Source organism: Myiozetetes cayanensis, unplaced genomic scaffold (genome assembly GCF_022539395.1).
Source record: "Myiozetetes cayanensis isolate MyiCay16 unplaced genomic scaffold, myiCay2020 scf24, whole genome shotgun sequence".
Classification (NCBI taxonomy): Eukaryota; Metazoa; Chordata; class Aves; order Passeriformes; family Tyrannidae; genus Myiozetetes; species Myiozetetes cayanensis.
The window spans coordinates 7,863,633-7,884,388 of record NW_026087456.1 but is presented as its reverse complement, the minus strand read 5'-3'; the positions used below and the strand labels follow the sequence as shown (position 1 = coordinate 7,884,388).

The following is a 20,756-nucleotide window of genomic DNA, read 5'->3' as shown; positions in this document are numbered from 1 at the left end:
ACAAATAATGAGAGAAAAAAATAAATGGTTTTGGGGGAAAAAAATAATAATTAAATGGTGCAGCACACTGTTATGCAGCACTCTTACATGCAGCTTGTTTTCAAACAATGCCAAATATTGCGTTGAGGGATTTTAACAATGACTCTATTGATGCTACAACAAGCTGCAATTTTTCTTGTAAGGTCAAGTGTTCCAAATTACACCTTTAACGTCTTCAGCAAATGCAGCAAAGGGTGCAATGATGATTTTTCAGCAGCAAGAAAATATTGTAATAGTCCAACTATAATATCCAAATAGAGTAAGAGATACTTGATGCTGAAATAACAAATCTTAAATTGTGCATACAAATTGATGCTACCACTGAAGTCATGCAAAGTTTCGCTATTTTTGCACATATGTTAGCAGAAAATATGCAATAATCATTTTCTTTCTTACAGGTTTCGACCAGCAGGTGACCTGTTGGCAGACCCAAGGTGCTTCTGGAAACAAAGCAGTGGTTCTGCATGACTCATCGTACCTTTTGGATCACCATGCTGTAGGTTGAAAACATTTGTAAAAACAGCCTGTATTATTTCTTTGTAATTTGTGAGCCGCTGAAAATCTGGCTTCTTCAAAATTCCTGGGTTTTAAGTGAAAAAATTGAGGTTTATTTCTCACCCAAAACCTACTTAATCGGGGTAGAGCAAATTTCAACCAATTTCATTAATTTTTTTTCCCTGGCAGTAGGAAACTGCATGCAGATCTTGCATATAGGTCCACTTCTTTTAGCAAGGTCTCCCAAAATATAAATACAGATATAAAACTCAATCCAACGTGTTCAGATGACAAGGGAAATAGAGGAGGACCAGCTGTGTAATACAGGAGTACAAAATCAAGTGTGGATTTCATTTGCATTCGAGGCTCAAATATTTAATCACCTCAGATGAAAAGTAGTGCACTCATGAGCCATGGATGCCCATGACCATTGACTTCTCAAAGATAATTCCCTGCTCTCTCAAGACTGGAAAAAAGACTGTTAGGGAAGGGCTTGGAATTGCACTGAAGCCGCTTTGTGGATAAAGGCTGAGCCCTTCAACACCCAGAGTGGAGATCAAGTACCTCACGGACACCCACTGAGTGAAGCACACGAGTGGACTAAATTGAGTGCACTATTTTTCATCTGAGGTGATTAAACACACTACAGCTCCAAGCTCACATTATTCACATTGGTGGAAAGCCTTCTACTGCCGCTCAGAATGAGATGATTTTTCAGTCTTTTATCAGCGCTCTGAAATCTCGACCTCCTCAGCCTTCTTTCTCCAAAGCCAGTGGAAGATGGTTTTTTGACTGGAGGAAAGCTGGCTGGAATCAATGGCTTGAATGTCTGTCCACCCTCACTCCTCCTTTCCTTCCTTCCAGTTTCCATTCGTGGCGTGGCTGTCCTATCTGTACCTCCAGGCAGCACAGGGAGGTAGGCACTCAACTCAGACACAAGCCAAAATAAACCAAACAATTCCCATCCTCTTATCTAACATTTTCAAGCTTGTGAGACGTTTTGGAGGGCACCTTGGTGACTTTGAGCCAGCTGGTGCCCTTGTAGCACTCTGTCTTGGCCGTGTTTTCAGTCTGTTTCCAAGGGCTTTCTGTTGTTTTTCCCCTGGCTGTGCTAAAACCTGCTTGTTGCCTGGACAAATATTTGTTTCTGTTTCTGTGTAAGTAAACATCTGACATAAAATTGTCTCAGGATTCTGTATGCAGATGACTGCTCTGCTACTGTTTACCAGAGTTCAAAACCTGGGCAAACAGCAATTTGTTTGGGCTGAATAAGTAATACTTTATTTTAGAGGGCACAAATAGCCATGTAATTATTTTGAATTAAGAAATTACCATATCATTTCAGGCTCATTACATGGGTATTTATTCTCAGCAGATTATATGCAGGCTGTTACAATAGTAACCACTGTAACTTTTGTTTTGAAAGAGAAATAGGGTGGTAATGAAAGGAGGAACGTGCCTCTGGTGAGCTTGCAATCCTTAAAATGGGAGTGCCACCACGAAAGTGTGGAGCTCCATTTTGAAGGGGAAAATAATTACTGTTCTTGCATAGCATTTTAGTGAAGAAGCAACTAGCAATAATGCACTTATTTATTTTTATTTATATATTTCACAGAAGGAAACCCAGGAGCTTTGGGAACCGTAACTCAGGCAGAGGCTCTGAGAACAACTTGCTGATTGCTGGCTCAGCTTGTTACTCATTCCTCCCTGGAAGTCAGGAATCTCAGCAGAGCCTCAGGGCTTGATTTTGGGGCTCAAGCTCAGAGAACCACTCCCTGAATTGTACAAATTGGTGTTTTTATGGAGTTAGTGTGAGCCACAAGATTTGGGAATGATATGCGTAGTTCCATCCATGGTTTCCACGTGAGGGATGGATTTTTTAGTGGTGGTGGGCCAGCTGTGCAGTCCAGGCATTGCCACAGAGCTTTTCAGGTGCCCGAGAAAGCAGCAGGAGGTGCTGACAAAAATGACAGCTCTGGACAACCCATGTTGCCAAAGTACTGCAATAGTGCAGGCAAAAAAAACTGGGTAATGATATGTATGACTCGTGTAATCCTAGCAGAGAATAGGTAGCTGTAATTCCCTGAGGACCAGTCCTGGCATGGGTTAGGATATCCACGTGTTTTAGCATCTCTAACAGAGCAGCAAGCTGGTTGTTAATGCGAATTCCCTCCCATTTTCTCAGTGTCCATCAAGCTTCTGTGCTGAGCTGCAGTGCCAGGGTGTTGCATGCAGCCACCCTTCTGCCACTAACCTCCCACCTTACATTCATCCCAGAGAGCCTGACCGTGGATAACGGGATCAACAACCTCTGAAGAGCCTGATCCAGTGGACACGAGGAGTCTTCAGGCCTCCATTACCTTCCAGCTTGGGCTGTAGGACACTCGGCTGGCCCGAGTCCTCCACTTCTCCAGTTCAGCTTCCCCTAACAAGAGTAAGATTGCTCTGGCTTTCCTTTCATGATTCTAAATGCTTCTTTAATCTCTCTAATCTTCTTAGCACCAGCTGAAAAGACTAGCACACAAAAACGTGAGAAATATTTGTTGTGAGGTAGAAATTCACCTAGTCATAAAATAATTGCTTCTCAACTGTTAGTCATTCATGGCATGATTCTAATTGCATTATGCTTAGGGGATCATAATGAAACAGACTTCCAAATTTACCCTGGAGCACTTTTTCTGCAGTATTGGATTGGAAAGCTGTAATTTGAATAAATGAAATGAGTAACTGAAGACAGAATTTCCCTCTCCCCAATATGTCTCATATAAAAAAAAAAAGAAGAAGAAAAAAAGAAGAAAACTGTCTTGTTTAAGTAATTAGCAAGATGCTGACAAAATGCAGGCAGTGTGCAGTGGATATTTTGTATCTCAGACGAGAACAAATTAATGAAGACGATTTCTGTATAGACAAGCTAAGCTTGTTTTCAGAAGAGACAAATTCTTATTTTTCTATGATCAACTAAAGACAAAAGAGGCAGTGAGAGAAGAAATGTTCAAGAAGGCCTGACAATAACCTTGTTGTTCATTTGGGAAAGGGAGGGCCATAACATTCAGAAAGCCCTTAGGTGTGTCGTACAGCTGTCAGACCTTGGGTCTGAGGCTGGAGGAGATAATGACTGTGTTTGCTGCTCAGCACAAGAGAAACCAATAGAAGGGTGGAGGGATGGCAGTTTTTTGCTGTGATATGCAATAACAAGAAATTGCTAGATTCTACCTCAGCCCCTTCCCTGTTTTCCCCTCCATTCCCATGAGGTCACTCTGCCTGAGCTGCTTTCCTCAGCCAGAGCTGCAGTTCCCTCAAGTTCACACTTTGCTCCCTATCACAGAGCCAGGGCTTTGCTGGAAGTCACAACTCACTTCTTCTTCCAATTCAGTGCACCTCCTTCTTTGGTCTGGATCCTTTGAAAAACTGGCTTGATTTCAGTTAATTAATTCAGGTCAGTGCATTCCTTCCACAGATGGTTGAAAACAGGCTCTTTTCCAAGGGTTTGGAGAATGAGCATGTCCAGTGAGACTGGGCTGATGTTAAAAAGCAGAATGTTGGCCGGCTCACCTTGATGTGAGCTAATGAGGATAACACAACTACAGATCTCAGATTGGTTTTTAGATAAAAGTCTTTTAGTGACAGGTCACCCCTATACATCTGAATACTGCCCTAGTGTTGGAAAATTTACCTCTGAAACAAAAACTGCTTATACGTTTACCTCACACTTACTCTGATATTTTCTTCCTTTCTCTAATGCCTCTTTTTCACTGCTGGGAAGGAGAACCATTCTTTCTGTGTCCTTTTCTCACCCCTGATAATTTACGTTATTCTTAGAAAAGGCACTGCAAAGATGAGCACTTCCAGAGTGACCCTTCACAATATATATCAATAGATGGCAGTAGCTGAATCTCATTGGAAAGAACACACCTGCAAAAATGTCATAATTGGCTTTTTCCATAAGACAAAAATGAATGCCCTCTTTATGGATTAAAAGGAATGCAAACTATTTCATAAATCAGGGTCAAAGCACAATTTCCCTTTTTCATTCTCGAAGGTACTGATAGCAAAAGTCGCTTTAAGCAGCACCAAGTTTGCTGGAAACCATAAATTGAAAGACTCCACAGGTTCAAAAACGGGATCAGAAACATGGATCTGTTCAGGTCCATGAATCTTTCCTTGGAACTGGGTTGGAGACTTGTTATTGATGATGTGGCCATGACATTCACTTACAAAACAGACTGTCAATACCTGCACCATAATTTGGAGCCAGAAAGTCCTGCATCCCAGGTGGTTTAGCTTGATTTTGAAATTTCCCCCAATGTTTTCCTAATGCCAATCCAAATATTCTATAGCACCCTTGTAAATACAATCTAATCTCATTAATTCATAGAATCCTGCATTTGAACACATCTATTTTAATATCTTCAGTTTACATGAAAGCAAAATTTCAAAGTAGTCTGTAATCACCATTGTTGTAATGGAGTAAGTCCAAAAAGCTAGTCTGTTAATCAGTAACTCAAGTATTTGCAACACATTTTCAAAATATTCACGTTTTTGATTTAATTTTCAAAAATTCGGAAGTCCCAGTCTCCTTCAGTGACAATTTATTCTTCCTCCTTTCATGTCTCCCACTTATTTTCCTGCAGTACAGAATTTACAATTCGTTATTGTATTGCTGGAAAAGTTTTGACAAAATCCAAATCTGTTTGCACATATGTATTATACATCTTAAGTGAAAACTCATTTTGAAGCATCACATTTTAGATTTTTAGATCACTTAGATTTTTCTCATCAGAAGCAAAATGTCACCGAAATTAGCATAAACCAGTAAATTAAAGCATATGGCTGCTGATGTATCAAAACTTCTTGAAGGGAAAAACAGAGCCCTCTGGCAGAACATTTCTGAGCACTGTATCATCTGAATTCCCGGGTCTGTGGAAATATTTTGTGCTTATTTGCAAGCACAGGTTTTTTTAAGTCTTGATCATGATTATTTAAATTCCTTTGTTTATAATTCAAAGTTTTCTTGCTTCTCCCTTTCTGCAAGTGTTTAAGTGATGCTCCAGTAAGAAACACTCCAAACAGATATATTTTTGTGACATTTATTCTGTGGGCAGTCAGGGGAAATGCACTGCCTGGTAATTGGCAAACCAATATTTTCGGATTTCTAGTTGAGTTCAGAGGATGGTAAAATGCTGGAAGCTTTTACCCTCAGTATTATCAAAGTTCTGTGAGCCTTGCATTAGCAAAACCATGTTGCAGTCTGAAAGAACCAATTTTTCCATGAAATGTAAAGTACATTTTCTCTGGATAGAAAATGTGTTAGGGTAATTATTTTTTGTGTGCTGTTATGAAACTGCTTACTTGTTGCTGTATTGGTTTAAAATGGTAACTTGATAATGATCAATCATTTTTATTTCAGGCTTTGACCACATGTCCTTGTCCACTCCAGTCTCCAGATAAGCCAGAATGCACCTGTATTTCGTATATATCTAATTACACAATGATTTTTGCACTTCTTATTCTGGTCCCTCTCTCTTTTACAAGCTAAAGCTACTAAGATAGATGGCTTCGTGCTTCTGCATGCAAGCTAAATAGATGTAATTTTAATCCAAACGTGAATTTTACCTGCACATCTACAAGATGACACGGTGCATTCAGTTTGAGCGAGATGCATTTTTGATGATGAAAGGGAACTTGGAATGGGTGAAGAATGTTATCCATCATTTTCCCCAAATCATCATACATGATTTCCCTCAAACATCTGTCAACCACGCAGCAGTTCATTTTCCTGAATCAAACGGTAGAGAAGCCGAGGAACAATAATGTTGCTCAAAGAAAATGGAGCACCCGCTGGGCAAATGACATTATTGTTCTCAGCAGCGTGGGAACCTAAATTCTCAACTGTTTTGAGTGGAACAGTGAACTGTTCCCAGAGGTGGGTGCCAGTGGCCCTTCCTCTGCTCACACAGTGGCACAGGCCACGGTTTGTATTCCCAGATAAAAGAGGCGTTGGAAGCGACAGGAGTGCTTTTCTCAGTTCTTTGAGAGTCCAAAGCTCAGATAGATAAGATCTTTCTCGAAGTCACATTCAACCTGTACTGAAGTCTAAGGGTGGAAATGAAGAGATTTTAGCTTAATAAGATTCATCTTTATCTGCTTGAGGTATCTGTCTCAAGCAGAGCCAGACCTGTAAGCTGCAGAGTCACTCGATGCGAGTTTGCCCTCAAAGATCTGCTGTGAAGAATTAAGCGGGATTTTTTTTTTCCCACAGACATTCCATGTAAGTAACAAAATCTATCTTTACTTAATATAAAGAGAAAGAATCCCCAAGCTGCTAGAGGAAAAGGCGGATTTCCAGGGATTAAAAAAACCCCAAACACACTTCATAATGGTGCTGAGCTTTAAAGAAAATTGCCTGATCCTTTTTTCCAAGATAACTGTTTTTATAGTCATGGGGTTTTAGAAACCTTTTCCTATAGTAAGAAATTCCCATCCACAGTCAGGACCTTTCTCAAAAGTGCATATTACATTATTCTGGTATGAATTTCTTCATTATTGCCAGTAAAAATAGGACTTCCTTTTCATCAGGTGAATAATATTAATTGTACTGGCTAAGACTGTGGGGTGTAATGCTGCATGCAGGTGTTTAAAAATGAAAACTATCATTTCATTCCAAAATGCATATTATTTCACATCATCAAGACTCAAAAAGATTGCTTCTTTAAAGGTAAATGTAAGTGTATGTAGTTCAAGGGTCAAGGTGCTGCTGTAAGAGACACAGACACAGTAATGTACATTTTATAAAAGTTTAAAGTTTAAACTGTAAAAAAAAACCAAACCCCAAAATAAATGTCAATCCGTTTCTCTCTTTTCATTGCTCACTTCACCCCTAGAAAATTAAATAGACAAAGACAAGGGGGTAAACTTATAATACTTATAATGAGTTATCTTTCCTTCATATCATCTATTTCCAATCCTGCTGTTCCTTTAGCTGTGGAGCTACAGATGGTGGTTGCATTGTGGGGCTCCTGAAAGCACCATGTAGGTTCAAGCACCAGACCATCAGAATCCCAGCTGCTAGCTAACAATCGAGTCTTAATTCAATTTAATCTAATTTTTTCCTCTTTCTAATTATTTTTCCTTCCACTAGAGTGGAGACAAGTTTAAAAAAAAAAAAAAAAGAGTATAAAAATACAGAAGAAATTATTATTACCAGGTTTATTACCAAAGTCTTTTTTATTCTCTTTGACCTTCTAGTCTGCTGAAGATTCACAGCTTCTATTTAGTGAGGATTATTGGGATGATGAATAAATGCTATGAAGTTTATTTTGCAGTCTTCAGGTCTTCTGTCATAGTCATTTGGATTTGCAAACTTTCACAGCACTTTGGCAGCACTCCTTGATGTTTTTCTCCAAGACAGATACCTTTCCACAGCAGCATTATTTCAGTCTTTCCTTACACTCACGAGGGGTCACAAGGACAAAAACCTCTGTAAGATCTATTGAGTTTGTCCTTATCCACTCAGTGCATTATTTGACTCATGAGAACAGAGGATGGAGACCAGCCATTCTTGTACTCTCATCCCTGTTAAAACACTTGACCAAATTTCTGATGACTCTAAGATTTTGAAGCAGTGGACCAGGTCCACACACACCTGCTCCTACTAGAAATCTCCACAGAGTAAATGCAATCTGAATTAGAAAGCTTGGAATAAATACGCCAGGATCCATGGGAGCACTGAGTTTATCTCCTCCTTTCTTTCTCAAAATGCAGGTGGTCCCTGAGAATTCTCCCTGATTTCTGTGGGTACTTCTGCACCATCCAGATCCAGAGGGCCCCTGAATCCAGAGATCCCAGGTGCAACCAGCTCTTTATTAAGGTGAGATGTCATTTCCTCTCACTTCCCAGTTGTCCTTGGATGGGTGACAACAGATCAAAGTCTGCTTCAAGCATTTTCCTGATGTGGGACAGGATCCTGGAGCACATGGAGGGGGTTTCTGCCACTGAAGTCCTGACACCTCTTTTATATTTCCTAGAATAAATTAGACCACTGGCTCAAAGATGACTTCTAGCAGTGCTTTAAACAATTTTAGCCAGACAGGTGATGTGAATATGTTTTATTTACTAACGTTTTTTTCCAGCTCAGTTTTTTGACCTCTCCCCAGATTGACCCACTGTCGTGCTTAATAACATCAATAAGCTTATTTTGCCTTCTGAAAATACGTTTTCTTCATAATGCAGATTCACAGAGATCCTGTTTTAGCACTGGGAGAGTTTTGCTATAGTGCTAGTTGTGTGCTGGGATACCCAGAGGCTGTGGAAGCAGTCTAACATTATTGTTTCAATCCAAACAAATAGGGTAAGGACAGAAAGAAACCTTGAAAACACATTCATGTACACGCTTTCTGCTCGAGCCATGAAATGGCAGCAAATCTAAAAAAAAATGTATCAGATGATGATTTTCTCTTGTGATTACTTCAAATATCAGAAGAAACCTGTGGCTTTTCAGCCCTCAATTAAACCATAGGTGCTTCTTTGTTTCTCCTTCCTACATATGTTTTGCTTTTAACAAGGGTGGAAAGCCTAAAATGGTGCAGGGTTGTGCTTTGTCTCAGAAATGCCTCTGACCTGGCACTCTGAGGATGATGTGGAGCCCGTGGTTTGCTGTGACTTAGCTTGGTGCACTTGCCAGGACTGGGAATCACGTACTGTAACTACGTTGATGGACCATTGCTGGGTTTCATTCCGTGAGGCTCAGGGAGCCTCCTGCAAAGGGCTTGCTTTTAGTGCCTTTTGGAGGACTTCAAAGAACACCAGGTTTGTGGGGGCCAAAAAACAGAGCAAAAGGACCCAACTCCTAATGCAAATGCATCGTTTGCTGTCAGCTTTGCTAAGCGGGCACAGCGTTGTCCAGCTCGTTGCTGAAGAGAAAAACTCAGCTTTTCAGCAATACCCCTTGTACTTTTTTTCCAGGCAGGGAAAGGATCTGTTTTCTGTTTCAGCTTTCAAAATATGATATGTAAGAGGGACTGCATTTCTTTTCTCAGGCTGCAAGAGTAAGTACTATATGTTACATCTAACTACTATTTATGAAGAGTCTAATGAATTTGCTGGATTCACCAGTATATTAAAAACGTAAAAATATTTATTTCTGAGATTAGTTTAAAAAAATAATAATAATAAAATTTTTTTAAAAAGCATCCTGGAAGAGTTTTTGAGGCATGAGGCTTCTCCCTTGCATTTCAGGTAGGGATGCTTCCTGGAGCTGTGAGCATAAGCTTGGCTCATTCCTTCAGATCCATGCTTGGATGGTAGCCCACATGGAGCAGAGTTTAGCTATCTCTGCCACACAGTCCTTCACACCAGGAGGCTTTTCTGAGGGATTTGAGAGGGTAGTGAAGTGAGCAACACCAGCAGAAGAGTTTGGCAGGCTGGGGAGAAACACACACTCCAGCTGGGAGGCCGTAAGCACAAATAGCTGATTCCTCAGCTTTTCTTTTTACCTCTGCTTCTAAAGAGCAGCACGTGGTGTTTCAGGAAGCCTGTGGTGCAGACCACTCTGGTGGACTCTGTAGTGTTTTATTCATCTTCAGGAAAACAACACCCAAATGCCAGACAGAGTCTTTTTGGGAGGGAATCCTATGTGGCATCGCAGGATGCACAGCTCAGGTCACAGGTGAAAAATCCACACTCTCCAAGTGTGTGGTTATCTCTCATTCTGTTCTCTCTTAAGTGGAACCTTCCAAGACTTACAGCTGATTTGTCCTTGGTTTTGTTCATTATTTTCCCTCTCAGTTACAAACTCATCTAGAGGCTAATCTAGAGTGTAACGCGATCGAGGATTTTGCTTATTCATAACAATTTATTAAGCTGTGCAAAGATAGTGCTATTTTAAAAGTGTTTAGATTGTATCTCTTCCTGAAGAGTAGAAAATGCAAATGGCTTAATACAATCAGCTGTATCTGCTTAGACTTGCTAAATCATGAGGAGTTGTGGTACAAAACAACACAGCTCTCTTCCAAACACTCTAAATTTATGGTACAATGATGCCAGATGACAATGGAATTGCAAAGGAAGTGCTTAGTACATCAAAAATTAATACCTAGAGAGTCCATTTTTTTATGGTGATGATTATAAGTATTCACTCTGTGTTTGAACATAATCCTCTCAGAACAGCAGTTTACTAAATGTACTGGAGATTATTGAACAAAATATGAGTTGAGGTCACGTTTGGGTTTTCATTGGGCAAATAACTATCATTTTAGTCTCAATCAAAAATAAAATTGCAGTGTTGCAGGAGGTACTCAGATTTGGTGGATGCAAATGGGAAGTTGATACCTGTGCACTGAGAAATTCAGAGCTCTGCAGAGGAAAACAAGCACGTCACACTTCTTAGTTATGAGAATTAGTGTATTATTTGACTTCAGGAGCTGTTACTTGAATATTAAAACACTGACCAAACACTCTAAGAGGTCTGAGTCCCACTCAGGGATGGACACCTGCCTTTGTGTAAATACTCACAGATGTACAGAGATGATAAACAGGAGGGAGGGAGGGAGGAATTCAGCCTCTCCCAAACCTTTCCACTGTTCACTTCAAGTAGAAGTTTCACAACCTGTGTTTTATGATCCGTTTGTTATATTATGTACCTGTTTTATTTGGAGTAACAAATTAGTTATAAACATTTATTTTTAGCACTGAATCACGCTTCTGGGCACACTTAAGCAGAGCTTGTGTATGGTCTGTCCAGTGCTCTTTGTACAGCTTTTTGCATCAGATGAAAAATGTACAGCTGAATCAGTTGTAACTGTAGCTATATACCAGGAGGGCTGTTTGATCCTAAATCTGAAGAAATCATCATGACTTTGTTTATTATTTCCAATTTCACGGTCTCGTGCAAAATGCAAGCGTTTATTTTAGCAGCAATCATAAAATTGAATAATTTGTTTCTAGACATACTCTTTGCTAATTCGTGATGCAGTAAATTTTTTTTTGCAGTCAATTTCGTGTCTTTTGCCACAGCTCCTCATATTTACATACAGACCAAGGGAAGCAGCTATTAGAACCGATAAAACAGTGGCAGAATTGTGGATGGCATATAGTGTACTTGGATTAATTAGGATGAAGTGCAATTTATTCCAAGTGCAAGGGAAGGATGGAGAGGGTCACTAGCTGCGTTTGTGCTAAACTATGAATTTCACTCCTCACATTTACCCCTTCTAAAGTGGAATTTCTCCTGCCCGTGTTACTCCGGAGGTGATGTCAATGCAGTGTAGGACATTAACGAGAATCTTAGCTTTGAGGTTTGACTTTTACCCCCCGCCCCCAGCCTCCTGTTAATGATGTGACAGTTTGTTGCTGCAGGACAGAGACAGAGCTGCATGTCTGGTAAGCAAAGGTCAGACACCCAGGGCTGCACAGGCTGCTGTGCTGACCAGAGCCGGGGAGAAAAGAGAGGAGTGATGGCTTCTCAGTGCTAAGAGTGGCCTCACAGAAGAAATGTATTTGAAATAACAATGGTTTGAAGCAGCATGTCACTAACCTCCAGTTCTTGATTTGAAAAAAAAAAAATCAAAAAATCAAAAAATCCCAAGCCCTTGAATATTTGATGATGTCTGAACAAACTTGGAGTGACCCGAGGAAGATGGAAAGTCACAGAAGTTAATGCTCCCAAAATACAGCAGAGCTCAGTAGTCCTTTAAAGCCATTAAAGAGCTTTTACCATCTGTTAAGTAATTACCCATCATCATCAGTTATTAGAAGTAGGAAATGATGTAAAGGGCACCAACACGACAGAAAAAGAACAGCCAGATTCTTGTGGGTTTCTTGAATGAGGTCATTAAAATGTGGTTATTAATACTGAGATAAAAATGAAAAACATTTATAGGCCATGTTGTAGCTGCTCTGTTCCAGAAAAGAAAGCATTGCATTTTTCCTGACGGTAAATATTTAGCTCAAGTCTTGCACTTGTTACTAGTCTGAGACAAAATGTATCATAATATTCGTCTCCAAAAAACAACGTAAGATGATGAAGATTTAAGGTTTCTGAATTCAATGCATTATAGCTCAGCTAAAACCAATTACAGAAAACTCAATTTGAGGATCATGACTTGGAACAGATTAAAACCAAGTAACCAAAAACCCCCAAAGCTGTGTATGCTTTTAAGCTGCATGATTCTACATGCAAACATATGCACACATTCTTACTTATGCACCAATATGGGCTCTGATTTCCCTAATTCTAATTTCTTTTTTTCACCCTTCTCAGTCAAAGTAGGTTCCCTAAAATGTGTTTCTTTCTAGGCATTAGCTGCATATCTTTGAGCATTCTGCAGGAATTTAAGTCTACAGGTCTGAGGTTGCACAGGGATCCTCGGGCACATGCTTTGCAATTTTTTGGTCTTATTTCCTTCAGCAAGTTGGTATAGCTCACTGCAAGTTCATAATATACATTAGAGTTATACAAATGCATAAAAACTTTGTTCTGGATGTTCTTTAAAATGTGCTCTCAGTTGTTTTTCCTAGAGCGGTTCAAAGTAACTTCCAAAAACGATGTGGTTTTCTAGTAAAGGAGGAGAATTCTGTGTCAGCCAAGAAAACTCAGGAGGGTGAAAGCTGGTTTTAATGTATTTAAATTTGAATTTTGATAATTGTACCTGTTTCTTCTCAGGTTCTTTGCTGGAGAAGTCCTTGCAGACACATTATTGGGCCTCCCATAAAACTAAAAATGGTTTCAGTGAGTGAAGTTGTTCTGGGGGCAGCTTGTGGGGGCTGAGTTGGCCTATACTGCAACAGAGTGAGTGTTGAGAAAATAACTTTTCCTTGGCCAAAGTGCTTGGCTGTTTGTGAGAAACCAAAAAAGCCCATAAGTGGCAGAGGATGAGCTGTGCCTGTGTCGAGGAACATAAAGGGCCTGTCCTGAATGTGTGCTTTGACACCTCAGTGTTGAAAAACTGCCGGTGTCCAAATCAAATCAACTAGTGCCCAAGAAAGTGGCCTACCCTGGTCATGTAGATGCACAAACAGAATAGAAATAAAAGAAACTGTTGAACCATCTAGGAATCAAAGAGAAAGTCATGTCCAGGCTGCCCAGGCTAACCCTGGTTTATGGCTGTAATAACAAGACAACTGTGTGAGAAATGGGCAAATCTCGTAAATTGAAAAATGGGGAGTTTGGAAATTGCTATGGTGGATGATCAAGAAAGAAGTACAGTAAATACCAAAAAAAGGGGAATTAGGAGAGCAAAACCAGGGCCACTGGGGTAAGAGACCACAGGGCAAGCTATGTAATGGGGGGATAAGGGGGATAAGGTAATAAAAGGAGTAAAAACTTGTGCTGCTCCAGGGCTCCTTTCAACAGCTCCATGCCTGATCAATGCAGTCATTCCTCCCATAACCCTGTCTGACTTTCTTTTCCATCCAGAAGGGAGGTGGTGCATCTTCCCTGGGATCCCCATGAGCTCATGCCAGCATCGAGCATGGATGGGAGCAACTCGGGGAGCAACAGCATCACCTGCCCTTCCCGACCCTCTGCTTGAGGCTGCTGGATCTGTGGCTGCAGATGCTGAAGGACTGCAGTGTCTCTCTGTGTATGTATGGCCTTCTTTCTTTCTAGGGGTCTATTGTGGAGTCTAGTGAATAATATTGAATTACCTTGCTTCTTGGAATAATTTTTCCCTGTGCAATTTCTTTTTAATATGTGAAGTATGCTATATATAAAACGCACCACATATTAAAAGGAAACAAAAACAAAAAACAATTTTAGTTTGGTTTTGGCAGCTGCAAGTCTAAACATTTAGGTAAAGAACAGAGGCATTAGGTTTGTGCTGCCAAAAACTTACTCATAAGGTACCCTATCCCATTATTTTTTCCATCTGTTTTGTCTCTTAGAGATTATTGCAGCAGCTTAAGAGTTTGATTTATTTCCACCAAGGCATAGGAAGAGAATGCGTGAAGAGTCAGAACTGCTTAAAACCACAGTCTTAACTGCTGAAATATTCTATTTATGAAAATACTTTCTGAATTTATGTTCAAAATCCTCTGCCTGGTTTGCTGAATGAGGAGGAAGAGAGAGCAGGGGATTTTTCTCTGTCAGGTCTCCACGAGCACGGCTGTGTTGAATATTTAAATACAGTGTTTGCTGGCGGTGCATATTGTTATACGCTTTTTCTGGGGAACAACAATCTGTGGAAGATTATGTTTGCCTTTTCATTAGAGCAAAAACAAAAATATCAAACAAGCACTGAATTGTGTTTTACTGTAAGCTGATGTTATGTTCTATCTTAATGAAAAACTGTTGTGAGTGTCTCTTCCCTTTGTTGCTTCAAACCCGAGCAGCAGTTTTGGTAGGGACATTGTGTTGTCTGGAGGGTGGTGGTGGTGGTAAAGAAACTTGGAACAAAGACAGTGCTTGCAAAAGTGAGCAAATCTGTATTCAGACACTTGACTAAGAGCTGGACCGCACAGTCCTTGAGTACCCAAGGCCCTCCTGTAGGAGCAGCTTCATCCTGCAGAATTGTTCTGTCTGTGTGGACAGCTTCATCTGCTCTCAGACTCCCCCTGCACCTCAAACCTGTCTCCAGTCCATAAATAACAGTGTCTTGCTGGCACCAAGCCTCAGTCCTGGAGGCTGATTTATGGACCTTCAGGAAGAGAGGGCCAGCCCTTGAGGCCAGAGACTCACCCCTCCATATTTTAATATCCAGGAGGATGTGAGAGTGGCAAAGCTGAAACACCGACCTTATCGTGCACTGCAATATACCATATATCAGGTACTGCAATCCTTGGGTTGATGCTGGGAAATCAGCTACCAGTAGAAGGTTTACTGTGAAATAAGCAGAAATTTAACATGCCTGAAAATGGAAAGGGAGCTCAAGAACTGTGTGTCACAGCCTTTGTTCGCTGTGATGTGAAAAAATGTGTAAAAATTATTTTGGTTTGGGGTTTTGTTTGGCTATTTTTTTTGCCCCCTAGAAGAATGAAGACAGGTTACCTGAGCAATGGTTAAAGAGAGGACTGCAACCAGGGCATCTCAATGGCATTTGAAGGTAATAACATATCTATGGGATGAGTGAATCTGTGTATTGGTACCAGCACCTAATCCCCTGATGCATTCTCAGTAAGTTAGAAGTTGCAGCATGTTGAGAGCTGTGACAAAGAAGGTGTGACAGTTAAAAAGCAAATATCAAAAATAAAGTAAAATAAATCTTTGAACAAACTGAACTCTAAATAATTAAAACTCGCAAAAAGTGTAAGAAGTGAAGCAGAAATAATTGTTGGTGCTAATATTTAAAAGCTATGAAATGCCTGCGTGTGTCCAGGCATCATTTTTTTTTTTCTAAGATGTCAGATTTCACATGACAGAAAGTTATCACCCCCAGACTGATATTTTTGGAGCTGCTCAGTGCCTAATCAGTTAGTGAGAGCAGTTGGCAATTGCAAGCCTGATGCCTGGAAATAAAATCAATGTGAGTGTTCCCACTGTCCGCTGAGTTGGACTGGGGGTGCGACCTTCAGTACCCAGCAGATGCCCACTTTACCCACTCCGATATGCTTTTAATCATAACTTGATTTCTGTCCCTACTAGCAAGGATTTGGGTGGGTCAGTGGGAACACAGAAACCCAAACAGTAAGTGGTACCCTGGATTTTAACCTAGAGGCATAACAGCCATTTCACTCTCTAAATCTATAAGCATTGCTACAAGCCTTTTGTTGTAACATTGCTGGAAAAGCTTTTATTTTCATATTGCAAAAAAATAGGAAGAAAGCGTTGGGTTAAGATCACGGTGTAGCCAACGGGAATGAGGGGGAGTAGAGGCGCTCTGTGACAGCAGAAATAAAAGCACGAGCAGGGAACCACTCTGCAAACCATACCCACCAGAAACAACTGAAAATCAGGAGCTGCCCCATGCAGACTGGAGAGCTGCCACCCGTGGAGAGAGAGAACCCTGGAGCTGCACAGGGCACAGCTGTGGAGGCCAAGCTGGGGAGTCACGCTGTGCTTGTGAGGGAAGGAGAGCTAGGGGAGCGGGGGATGAAGTTTCTAAGCATTGCAGTTTTGCTGTGATTTGTTCAGGGTGGGCTGCTCACCCCTGAAGCAGGAGGTAGCTGCTTTTTTCCTGCTTTTTATTGCTTTTCTTCCTTTTTTTTTTTTTTCTTTTCTATTGCTGCAGAGCTTTTGTCAAGTCAGGGAGTTGAAACATCCTCCAGCAGGGTCGGACAGGAGATGCAGGCAGCCCAAAAAGGGCTTCTCAGAGAGGCACATGGGAGAGGCATGAAGAGGGAACAGGGAATGGGAGAAGCTGCGAGTCTGGTGTGTCCCAGCTTGTGCCCCTTCCTCCTGAGCCTGGTGGTGCAGAGGCTGTGGGGGTGGTCTTGGAGCTGAGGCCTCCAGGTCCTGCTGTGGGTGTCGATGGCCTCAGAGCTGTCTAAGTTGGGAGCTTGGCAGGTCCACTTGGCATCCACAGCTCCCATCCCAAATAGGTGTGCTCGAACACTTCCCAGCCAACTGTTAAGAGAGGGCCGGTGGAGACACGGCGTGCAGTATTTACCATGATTGCAGTGACTGCTCTGCTAGCTGTGTATTCCTCTGCTTGTTAATCCCCACTGTCCTCACTGTTGATTTAAATACCTTTATGTGACATTTGCAGACTAATGGAGCACGGGGACCCGGAAGGAGGCTCTGAAAGGTTGTCTGATATGATCCGCATAAATCAGAGCCTATTCATTCTTGCACATGATCCCCCTGCCTGCTTAGACGTGGCTTCTGCAGCAAAAAAATTGAGATAAGTAGCAAAAGCTGCTCAAGGAGAAGCCTCATTGTATGTGTTACAACAGTCAGGAGAGGGATTAATCCTGGCAGTGTTCCCCTCATATTTTTCAAGGCGGGTGATGCACAGTGACAATGGCAGCTGCTCCTTTCCATAGCCCTGCTGAGGAAACCTTACCTGCATGTTCCTTCAGAGGTGCGTAATTGCATCATTCCTCGCTCACGGGGGTCAGCAAACCCACAGGTGACAAACGCTCCTGTGGCACCACACATCAACGTAGCACCTTGTTAGCTCACGTTTCCAAGAGCCTTCTCTGGAGGAGTGTAAAGGCTGTGAGTGTCGTGGTCCCTCTGAGAGCAGCACAGACACATCCCCTTCCACGTTCATGGATCAACAGCCTTTCCTGGAGTACCTAGCTAAACCCTTTCTCTATACTTTTGTTTTCATAATCTGCAGAGAAAGAGCAAGGCTTTTTTCCCGCCTCACTGAGTGTGTTGCTTTAGTGCTTGTGTGTAGCTTAGCTAAGGCAGAAGAGAGTTGTACCATTCAGAACAGCACTCGAGTCATTGGGCTGCTTGAGAAAAAAGTGTTTCTCAATCACTCCTTTTGAACCCACTGCATTTAACATAGAAGTGCTAAACATGAGTGGAACGAGTGGAAGAGAATAAAGAGCTTTGATTTCTCAGCGCTGGTGATGAACGATGGTGGCGATGGGAATTCTGGGCTAATTGTATCTATGCTGGGGATTTTTTTTTTCCCCTTCCTTTTTTTTTTTTTTCTTTCTTTCTTTCATCCCATAATTGAACAAGCTGCTAAAAGAACCTTAGGGTTAAATATTGAACAAAATGGTCCCTGAGTAACTGTTGCAGCTAACGCACCAGAGAGTTGTCCAAATTTTGCCTGTTCTTGTGGTGTTTAGGGAGTGGTCTTGGTAGGGATTTGACTCTCCTACCTGTAAACACACAGCTGTGAGCAACAGTTGGAAGGATGGAGTGGCACTTCACCTGCTAGTAACCCTTTCTGGATTGCACAGATCCCCTCTGGGAGCAGAGAGTGAAGCTGTTTAGTTCTCTCTGCAGAGGGGATTCCCAGGGAACAGGTAGTCCTACAGAATTCACTACCTAAAGCTGACTTACCATCAGCAAAGGCTAAGAGAGGAAAATATGCATAGTAAGTATCTAAAGAGACAGCCATGCTGTGATGGAAAAAGCCTTTAAAAGTAGTAACATAAAAAACATGAGCTTCTATGCAGAGTTAGGGTCCCTGAACGGAGCAATTAGAAAGGAGCATTCATTTGCTGTTAGGAATCTATCAGAAGTAAAATCAAAATGTAATCAGATTCAGTGTTTTAGATGAAAGCTTTTTTTCACTCCACAGAACAACTAAAAGAAGGTGAATAAGAAACACCACCAATTCCCCTCACCGTCATCAATATTGAAGTACTTTGCTGAAGCAAAAGGTTAAGAAGGAATTTGGAATGGACTTTTAAAGACTTGAAATTTACTGAATTTTCTCTCCAACTTGATTGTAAGTAACCATACCCTCATTAAGTGAAGCACATGAAGTGTCTGAGCAGCCCAAGGAGCGGGACAGCGCTTCAAACACAGGCTGTGCTGCTCCAGCTACTGCCAAGGGAAGGCGTTGGGCTTGTCATAGTAGTTTGTACGTAAACTAAGGGAGGTTATTTGTGTTCCAGTGTTACTTAGAAGTTAAACAGCCCTTTTAGAAGGAAATTTTAGTCAAATCAACACATGCATTCCACCCTCCTCCCAATGGGGAAGCAATTAGAAAAGCGAGGAGAGCATTCCCAAACAGCACTGCTTAACAAATGAGTCTGAAGTGTTTGCTTATTTTTAATCTAATAATGATACTGACTTGATGACTCTTTTGTCTTTGTGTTTCACTCCCTCATGGTTTAAGCATAGACAATCGCTTATGAATCTCCTGTTTTGTAACAGTTTATGATAGTTTTGCTATTGTTATTTTTTTTCCTGTTGCATAGTGGGAAAAGATGCAGAAGATAACTTCCTTGCCTGCTCATGTCTTACATATTCTCAAGAGCTCAATAAGAAATTAAAAGCTCCAGAAATACAAATGTAAAATTGGAGGCATTGCTTGGCAGGATCTTTCCTACCTAATTTTCTGAATATCCAATCTGATCACAACTTGCAAGGTGAGGGCTGTTATAGGTTCAGAAATGTTGGATTTTGTTAGTTCAGTCAGACCATGTTCTGTCTGGATACTGAAATGCCTGGTTGAATTTCTGTGAGTTATGTTATACAGGAAGGCAGGAGAGCAAATCTTAACCATTCCCTAAGCTCCTGAGATGCATTTTTGAGGATCTGTCAGTCAGATTGGGAGTCAGGCTCCCAGAGGATGAGAACACAAACAGTTGTCTTTTTTGATTTTTTTTTTCCTTGATGTGTAATTTAGCATCACGTGAGAGATCTGTTGCAGAGCATGAATCTCCAGGGCAGCTGTGATTGTCTCTCTTCAATTCCCTCCTCTATGCACTTTGGAACTCTTTTGTGTAAGAGGTGAGCTCTTCTAGATGTCAATGGTTCTTATGAGGGAAGATAACTTCTACCCAGGATTGATATTCCATTGAAACACTACCTATGATAAGAAAAGAAAGCTAAACTCCATAAGTCTAATGAAACTTATAAAAAAATTATGTCTGCTTTATTCTAAGGTATGGTTTGAAAAATCACTGTGTAAGTCAAATGAGTCACACCTGGAATTTCAGTTGAGGTTTTCAGGGGAATCCTTACTTAATGTTTTCATATGCTGTGAAGTTGTCATGTGGTAATAAGTGAATTTATCATCATATTAGCTACCATGGTTGTTACACTAACCATTACTTCCACCTTACCCTTTCTCTCCAGTTCCCAAAAGAAATGCCAATATCTAATGCCCTTTTTTCTCCAGCTAAGTTGGTGAAGTTCAACACCGAGTTCTGCAGGATTTGGCTTGGAAATGCTTCCTTTTGACTTTGATGCCTGGTTTCTTGGAGAGCCCATCAACAGCGTGGATTTCAGAGTCTGCCTTGGTAAGTACCTTTGGCTGTCACTGTTACTAAGATGCTCTAACTTGGATGATTTCGTTTGTGTCCCTTTGTAAAAACAGATTTGTTTTTCAGGCCTTTTGCCCCTTGAGACCTCAGTGATGTAAATGTGAGCAGTGCTCTGTGCATCAATGCATGCTCGTGTCCCCGAGCCTAGAAGCACAATTTCCCGTAAACATTTCCAAGTTTGGAACAAAAACAGGTTTTCACATTAAAAGCTCCTTTTTATGTTTGCAAGAAAGCTGTGTGTGAGCTGGATGTGCTCAGGCAAGTTCACTTCATTAGGTAATTCTGCTCTCAGCTGTGTGCTCATGAACCATTCCCCGTTTAACCTTAGAGAAGGATGTGCATGTGTGAAGTCAATGAGCTCTTGCAGTCCTAGGAGTAATCCTTTTGGAAGG

The 20,756-nt window shown here is 41.1% G+C and overlaps 1 long non-coding RNA gene across 1 annotated transcript in view; it reads left to right on the top strand.

The window, feature by feature from the left end:
• The window catches only part of LOC126642638 (uncharacterized), a 63,322-nt gene that overhangs the window by 28,312 nt on the left and 14,254 nt on the right, over window positions 1–20,756 (top strand). The window contains exons 15-22 of the long non-coding RNA XR_007629492.1: window positions 438–535; window positions 2,812–6,802; window positions 8,296–8,401; window positions 13,946–14,111; window positions 15,496–15,569; window positions 18,669–18,818; window positions 19,725–19,828; window positions 20,220–20,340. This is a non-coding gene — a long non-coding RNA (uncharacterized LOC126642638). The remainder of the gene's footprint in view (window positions 1–437; window positions 536–2,811; window positions 6,803–8,295; window positions 8,402–13,945; window positions 14,112–15,495; window positions 15,570–18,668; window positions 18,819–19,724; window positions 19,829–20,219; window positions 20,341–20,756) is intronic.